Source organism: Jatropha curcas, chromosome 3 (genome assembly GCF_041381405.1).
Source record: "Jatropha curcas cultivar XTBG-Jc1 chromosome 3, XTBG_Jcur_1.0, whole genome shotgun sequence".
Taxonomy (NCBI): domain Eukaryota; kingdom Viridiplantae; phylum Streptophyta; class Magnoliopsida; order Malpighiales; family Euphorbiaceae; genus Jatropha; species Jatropha curcas.
In genome coordinates, this window is record NC_143153.1 from 13,095,466 (window position 1) to 13,103,954 (window position 8,489).

The window sequence follows — 8,489 nt, forward strand, 5'->3', positions numbered from 1 at the left end:
TCTGTTGTATCTAAACCACAATGAAGAATATTAATAGCTTTTGCATTTATAGCAATGTCATTCCAATCAGCATCTGTATATTCTTCTTCTGTTTTTCTAACTAACTCATCTCCTACAACTTTCATGGGAATACGAGGACCAGTGATAACATTCCTCCAGCAGTTTATATCAACTGATTTCATGAAGTTCTCCATTCCAGTTTTCCATTAGGAGTAATTAGAGCCATTGAACAAAGGAGGTCTAGAAACAGATTGTCCTTCTAGAGAAGTAAGAGGAAGTGGGGTTGCCATGGGATCTTATCTCTTAATCGGTTAAGCTTCGGTAAGTCAAGAGCCAAAGCTCTGATACCAGATTGTGGGTCCCGTATATGTATGACACAACCCAAGAGGGGGGGTGAATTGGATCTTCTAAAAACAGATATAAATTTTAGAATTTAAAAACAAAATATAGAATTCTAAGTGCAGCGGAAAAATAAAGAACTCGTGAGAATAGAATATGGATTAGAACTACCTCACAATGTTCTATTCATAAAAGATAGAAAGACAATGCAAAGTGCAGCTATTAATTAGAACTGCTTCACAATGTCTTATCCAATATCAGAACTGCTTTATGAAGGAAAGCTATTGAAATTAGAACTTCCTCATAAAGTTTAGAAAATTAATTAGAAACCCAAGTAGTGAAATATACTGTAAATAGAAGAATGGTTTAGAACTTGGTATATTCACTTATCAGAATTCTAGAGTTCTAATATTCAGAGAAGATAAGACTTATTCCAGATTTAGAACATCAAATTCATTTTCAACTTTAGCATTTCTAAAATATAAACAGAAGTGTAATAAAAGCAGTATCAAGCAAACTTCAGAAATTAAAAGATCAACACAGTGATTTATAGTGGTTCGGCACTAACTCGCCTACATCCACTCCCCAAGACTCATCTTGAGATCCTCAACTATGTTATCTCTTTTCAAGGGTAAGAGACAAACCAATAGTACAAGGCAATAGATCAACACCTAGATCTACCCTTTTATCCCACTAGATTTTCCAAAGGTTCTAGTTAACCTCAACCCTTTCTGTTTTTGGCAGAGTACAGAAACTCAATCAAGACATTAAAATCTCACACAAGGAGAAGGTCGCTTGATAACCTCTTTCCCAATAGCTTATCACCCAAGCTATTACACAAATGTTTAATAAAAAAAAAAACCTGTCTACTATAGATTACAAAATCTAAATAGACAGAAAGAAATGCACATATAAGCACAGGAAAAACAGTTTATCAGATTAGAAAATCGTTTAGAACACAGAACCGTTTTTCAAAAGTAGTTAACAAAATTCTTTTCTCTTTAAAGATAAAAACGTGAAGTGTAAAGATGAAAAGAAAAATGGGGTAGAGAGTAAGTTTTGAGAGAAAAAGATTTGATCAATGAGAGAATGCTCTTAAAACGAAAACTCTTACTTCACCAACGTTCCAAGAGTGAAACACTCCTTTATATAGAGAGCTTCGAGTCTCTTGCTTTTTGGAAAGAAGATATTTTATTTTGGAATCAGAATATTTGCTTTCCTTATTAGAAGATACGAAAATCTTTAATTACCAAAAGTTTATCTTATCCTTTTTGGTAAGAGAATAAAAACGATTTTACTTTCCTTTAAACAAAAGATTTTCGGTAGCATTATATTTTGGAAAATATTTTTACGAAAAGATGTTCTTACTAAAAACGAAAAGATTCTTCCTTCGTTTTTAAGATAAGAGAATAAATTGAAGTACTTTTAGATTTTCAAAGAAATTTCCGAAAAAGATAATGTATGATTTATTACCAAAAATATTAGAGACGTAATCTCTTTAGTTTTAGGAAATTGAATCATTTCGATTTTAAAGAATATTTTCGAAAACTAATTTTTGATAAACGAATTTATTTTGAAGAATCTAATTTCCGAAAAATATTTTGAAATGAGAGAGAAATTTAATTTATGTGCTCATATATGAATTTTCTCTCTATCCTGCAATGTGTCCTAAATACCTAGCCACTAGGATCTTCGAATATCTTCACACTCAATGTAGGACTTGCCTTATACGATTTCTTTCCAAAAGAATTCTGCATAAAATAATATTAGCACTAATAACATAATTTAAATTTATTTGTTTTAATTATCAAAATCCGAGATTAGAAATTGACCATTGAGCCAACAGATTTCACCTTTTTTTAAGTATCATATACCTTTTGGGTATGAGATTATTATCATTTCAATGTTCATAACTACATCTTTCTGTGAGTTTTTTTTTCCTACAAATCAAAACGCTTTACTAATTAAATGAAAAAAGACATAAGAAATTTTTAAGTATAAAAATAAATAAGAAAAAAATAATTTTTCTCTAGAAATAACAAAAATATTTGATTTTTAAGTAAAAATTGATTTAAAATGAAGTAACAATTATTTCATCAACTCAAAATTAAACATTAATTTAGTAACTATATGAAAAATAATAATAAATTAAATAGTAAAATAAAATTAATCACACTCAATGTCCATGTTTGTGCTCTTTTTTCTAGAAAAAAATAATAATAAATCAAATTTCATAATTGAAGACGATGCGAATATAAAACAATGATTGAAAGCATTGACCGCATGATTTGGCAAGCATCCACATGTTGGTAACTGCCTATATGTCAATCTCAGAGACAAAAGATAAGAAAACAAGTCAGTTAGGTAAGGGTAGAGTGATATTTCTTCTTCAATACCTTCTAGAAGACAAACCAACTTCAGACTTTGACAGATATTTGTATTTCTATATGTTGGAAAATTATTATTCTCTATGTAACCTATCATTTCACGGCGTGTATTAATAAATCGAATTGGTTTCAAAAATTGAGATTTCTATATTATATGTTTTGCTGCAAATTTACTTTTCATTCATTCAAAATCTTTTTATTCAGAAAAAATTTAATGGGTTGAAAAATATTATGAATTATATAATATAAGCTAATTCTCCATCTTCAATAATATTCATCAAATTAATAATAATTATATAATAAAAAAAAATTTGAATTAAATTACTTTTCATATTTTTTTTTTATATAATTAGGAGGTGAAATCTCCCTCGTGTTACTCTTCATATATTTTACAAAATATGAGAACATCAATCAAATTATGTTTGATTAATTAAATTTAATTTTTATTAAAAGAAATTAAAGATTTGATATAAAAAATAAAAATTTAAAATTTAAATAGGTAAAACTAAGTAAGTTTTCTAATTATAAACAAATTAGTAATGTACTTTCCCTTTGTGCAAATATATAACTTTTTATTATTTAAAAATATTAAAATAAAATATATTTATTATTTGAATCATTAATTATGGAAAAAAGAAAACAAAGAGTTTTATAATCTAATTTCTTTAAATTAAATAATTTAATAAAAAAACTCAATATGCTTTTGTATATTTATATAAATAGATAAATGTGTATTATTTGTAATTAATTTTGAGAAGAAGATTCACGGTGGAAAAGTAAGTGAGAAGTGGACAAAATTTATAAAAGGACAGGGAGTGGCAGACGCAGAAATTTATGAGAAGAGACAGAAAGTAGTTGTCTAGCAGAGGTCACCTATCCACCGACCAAAACCGCTCTTTCACGTTCTTTCATATGACAAACCCATGTGACCCTAGCGCACCCCTACTGTCTCCCTCCTCATTTTCGTACCCCGCGAAAAAATAATTTTGATTTGTTATAAATAATATATAATACAATACAATGCGTGTGTGTTACATTCATTAAAGAAATTATTTATTTTTTCAAAAGTTATATCTATTGAAATAAAATGCTATGTCTTTTAGAATGAATAATTATATTCTTTGGATTATATTTTGTATCGTATAAATAATTTTTTAATATGTTATTTTAGGTATCTAAGATCCTAATGTAAAAAATCAATTTTTCTCTATTCTCTTTTATTCCATGTATTCCATTTCTATATATACTTTCTATTTCTGATATCTCATAGTACTTTATCAGCACTAAATTCTACCATTTTGAATTAAGTTTAATGTAAATTATATTATACTTCTTTCTTCTTTATGGCAAACCTTTCAAAACTTGAATTTATTGCCTTTGATATTTTCGGCAAGAATTATTTGACAAGGATGTTGCCTGCTGAAATTCACCTAGATGCAATGAGTCTTGGAGGTACCATCAAGAATGAAAATCGTACATCAAAACAAGATCGTGCCAAAGCAATAATTTTCCTTCTCCACCACCTCGATGAAGGGTTGAAAATTGAATATCTAACTGTTAAGGATCCTCTTATCTTTAGGAATAATTTAAAAGAAATATATGATAATCAAAAATGGTTGTTCTTCCAAAAGCAAGATATGATTGGATACAAGATTTCAAAACAATCAGTGAGTATAATTTTGCTATGTTTAGTATAACCTCTCAATTAAAACTGCACGAAGAAGATATTACTGATAAAGATACGTTGGAGAAAATGTTATCCACTTTTCACTGCTCGAATTTGCTCCTGCAACAGCAATATCGAGAGAAAGACTTTCAGAAATATTCTGAACTGATTTAATGCTTTCTTATGGCTGAACAAAATAATGAATTATTGATGAAAAATCATGAAAGTCGATCGATTGGCTCTACCCCATTCCCCGAAGCGAATGAGGTTTCTACTTACTATTCTAAATATGGAAAAAGTCGTCGTCCTAGTCGGTGGCAGTAGGCATGGCCATAGTCATGGTCGAGATAGAAATATATATTACAATCGTAATGATCAAACTCATACTTCATCAAATTCTCACCACTAGAAGTGGAAACAGAAAGATGAGAAACAAGAAACAATGTCATATAAAAATTCAGAGGACTTATGCTTTAGATGTGGTGCGAAGGGACATTGGTGTCGTACCTATCGTACGCCAAATTATTTTGTTGATCTTTATCAAGCATCATTGAAATGGAAAGACAAAGATGCAAAAACAAATTTTGTTTCAGATGCTAATGATGCTGAGATTGATATAACACATCTGGATGTGACAGATTTTTTTGAACATCCTGAGGGCCTGAGGGCAAGATTGATCATCTGATTGGTAACAAAATTGCTAGTTAATTATTTAAATGCTTTTATGTGTATTTAGCTTTATGTTAATATTGTCAAGTAATTTCTTAAATTTTTACTCTTTATCATATAATATAAATAATATTTTATTATGTTAAATTTTATATACTGTTGTACTTCATATATTATTAATATTGTGTATCGTCTTTCTTTTGGAAGTTTCTAAATTTTCATTTGGATTAAAATTCAATGATGAAGATTTGTGTCTAATTGATAGTGCAACTATGCATACTATATTAAAAAATAGAAAATATTTTTCTCATTTGCTTATGGAAAAAGCAAGTGTTAATATAATATCTGGTAGTACAAATTTAATTGAAGGCTCCGAAAGAGCCACCATATTTCTACTTGAAGGAACAAATTTGTTATGCATAGTGCATTTTTTTCTTCCAAATCTTGAAGAAATTTACTGAGTTTCAAAGATATCCGCAGGAATGGATACCATATTGAGACAATAGATGAAATGAATGTTGAATATCTTTGCATTATTGGTAATGTCTTAGTAAAAAAATGTGTATTGGAAAACCTACCAACTTTATCATCTGGCTTATACTATACAAAAATTAGTACAATTGAGACGCATTCTATGGTAAACTAGAAGTTTACTGTTCCAAACATTTTCATACTTTGGCATAATCGATTGCGACATCCCGAATCCATAATGATGAGAAAAATAATTAATAATTCATATGGTCATTCTTTAAAGAACTAGAAGATTCTTACAAATGACGATTTTTCTTGTGCTGCTTGTTATCAATGCAAATTAATTATTAGACCATCACCAACCAAGATTGAAAATGAATCATCTACATTTTTAGAACGTATCCATGGGGATATTTGTGAACCTATACATCCACCTAGTGGACAATTTAGATACTTTTATGATCCTAATAGATGCTTTATAATCCTAATAGATGCATCTTCAAGATGGTCACATGTGTACTTATTATCATCTTGCAATCTGGCATTTGCGAGATTACTTGCACAAATAATTCGATTATTGGCTCAGTTTTCAAATCATCCAATTAAATCTATTCGCCTTGATAATGCTGCAGAATTCTCATCTCGTGCTTTTGATGAACATTGGTTTATCCATTGGAATAACTATTGAACATCCTGTAGCACATGTTCATACGCAAAATGGCCTAGCAGAGTCATTTATTAAACGTCTCCAAATGATAGCAAGACCATTACTTATGAGAACAAAATTACCAACTTCTGTTTTGGGCCATGCTATTCTTAATGCAGGAGCACTTTTTCATCTTAGGCCAACAAATTATCATCAATTCTCCCCATTACAATTGGCTTTTGGTCATGAACTAAATATCTCTCATCTAAGAATTTTTGGGTGTATTGTACATGTGCCAATAGCATCACCACAACTTACCAAAATGGGTCCTCATAGAAGGTTAGGAATATATGTTAGGTATGAATCACACTTTATTATTCATTCGAACCATTGATAGGAGATTTATTTACAACTCATTTTGCTGACTGTCAATTTGATGAAACAATTTTTCCAGAATTAGGGAGAGAGAAAAAGGAAATAAAAAGAGAACTTGAATGGAAAGTTTCACCTTTATATCATCTTAATCCTCGTGCAGCTATATGTGAGCAAGAGGTTGAAAAAGATCATCAATTTGCAAGGAATAACAAATCAAATGCCAGACGCATTTACTGATTCGAAACAAATAACCAAATCATATATTCCAGCTGATAATGTTCTTGTTCGAATTGATGTCCTTACAAGACCATCCATTAGTGCTATCGCTAGTGAATCTAATGTACGCCAGAAGCGTGGTAGACCATTGGGTTTTAAAGATAAAAATCCTAAGAAGAAGAAAACATTAAATAATCCTAGTAGCTATTAAAGAATCAAATGAAATTGATCAAGATATTGTTGTTCATGATGATATTCTTGAAGAAAATCATTTACATGAACATCAAGAAAATGAGGAAAAACCTATAAGTTTTCTCAATGTAGGAAGAAATCTAAATTGAGTGACAATAGTAATTGATGATGTTTTTGCTTATAATGTTGGACTTGATGTTATGAAAGATAGTGAAGGTATTGAGCCTCAATCTGTTAAAGAATGTCAACAAAGGCATGATTGGCCAGAATGGAAAGATGCAATTGAATCTGAATTAAATTCACTTCCAAAACATGAAGTTTTTGGACCAGTAGTCTATACACAAAAGGCTGTGAAACCGATTGGATACAAATGGGTCTTTGTGCAAAAGCGAAATGAGAATAATGAAATTACAAGGTATATAGCATGCCTTGTGGCACAAGGATTTTCGCAAAGACTTGGTATTGATTATGAAGAAACATATTCTCCCGTTATAGATGCAATTACTTTTTGATACCTTATCAGTTTGAAAAACTTGAAATGCATTTAATGGATGTGGTTACAGACTATCTATATGGTTCACTTGATAATGATATTTATATGAAAATCCCTGAAGGATTTAAAATGCCTGAAGCATATAAGTCAAATTCCAGAGAATTATATTCAATCAAATTACAAAGGTCCTTGTATGGATTAAAGCAATTTGGACGTATGTGATACAATCACCTTAGTACATATCTGATAAAGGAAGGTTATATAAATGATTCAATTTGTCCAAGTGTTTTTATTAAAAAATCAAAATTTGAATTTGTTGTTATTGTTGTATATGTTGATGATATAAATCTCATTGGAACTCCAATAGAGCTCTAAAATGCAGTTAAGTATTTAAAGAAAGAATTTGAAATGAAAGACCTGGGGAAGACAAAATTTTATCTCGGTTTCCAAATTGAGCATTACCAAAAGGAATTTTAATTCATCAATCTGCCTATATAAAAAAGAATTTAAAACGATTTTGTATGGATAAAGCTCATCCATTGAGCAGTCCAATGGTTGTTCGATCACCTAATGTAAATAAAAATCCATTTCGACATCTAAAAAAGAACGAGGAACTTCTTGGTCTTGAAGTATCATATCTAAGTGCAATTGGTGCACTTATTTATCTTACCAATACTATGAGAACAGATATAGCATTTTCTATTAATTTGCTTGCAAGATATAGTTCTACTCCCACTAGGAGGCACTGGAATGAGATCATGTAACACCCCTTCCCGGTCCACCCGTAAACCCGAATGAACCGAACCGAGACGCTACAAACTGGTTGACTGTATGGCCTGAGATGCTGAAATCATAATGTATATTGAATATAATATCATGCTAATGTTGTTTACATTAATAATGTAATTAATATTTACAAGACATGTTACTAGTTTACAAAATGAAATGGGCCCAACTGTGTGCCCTGTACATGCCATGAGAAGTCTAGACAAAGATACACATTAAAATGAGTAGCTACCCTGAAGACTGAGTCTT

At 30.0% G+C, this 8,489-nt stretch overlaps 1 pseudogene; it reads left to right on the top strand.

The window, feature by feature from the left end:
- Positions 1-4,069: 4,069 nt before the first annotated feature.
- Positions 4,070-7,473, top strand: LOC149497583 (uncharacterized; annotated as a pseudogene).
- The last annotated feature ends 1,016 nt before the right edge of the window (positions 7,474-8,489 follow it).